General features: G+C 37.5%; 1 protein-coding gene across 3 annotated transcripts in view; it reads right to left on the bottom strand.

Moving 5' to 3' along the window:
* The window catches only part of CUNH12orf4 (chromosome unknown C12orf4 homolog), a 40,284-nt gene that overhangs the window by 30,840 nt on the left and 8,890 nt on the right, over positions 1-554 (bottom strand). The window lies entirely within an intron of this gene.

Here is a 554-nt window from a genome sequence, read left to right on the forward strand (position 1 = left end):
ATTCTCTACTCTTCAAAAGGTTTAAAAAAAATTTTTAATTTTTCCTTTTTTTGGAAAATTGGGGGGGGGGGGGGGAATCTACCTGAACAATTTCCAAAATTGAGCTCTACAACCAGAATCCCAGCTGATCAGTTCAAGAAAGGGGCCAACCAAGAGTAACAGAAAACATTCTACAAAGTATAACATTCAGTTCTGCCCCCATTTACATCGTTTCAACTCCACTGTCATTCAGAAAAGTTACACATTTTAGCCAACAAGAGAGTTCAGCCTGAAGGTACCAGTATATTATGAAGTAGTCATACTGACAGTCCAATTGACTTCAGTGGCATTGTTTACACAGAATTACAGAAATACAAGGTTGAATGCAATGTTGAAAAAGAAAAAAACCCTCTTGCACTGAGGGTGAATCAAGTACAGTATATGTAGGACATGGGCCCACAAACAAGTAATAAGAGATTTTAACAAAGGCAGAAATGTACAGTTCAGTAGCTACAGTGTTCAAACTATCTAGGTGCATGCTGTACACAGGGGTATCTTACCTTTCAATGAAAAAA

The sequence above is a fragment of the Gavialis gangeticus genome, unplaced genomic scaffold (assembly GCF_001723915.1).
Source record: "Gavialis gangeticus isolate Ggan-Ray unplaced genomic scaffold, GavGan_comp1, whole genome shotgun sequence".
Classification (NCBI taxonomy): Eukaryota; Metazoa; Chordata; order Crocodylia; family Gavialidae; genus Gavialis; species Gavialis gangeticus.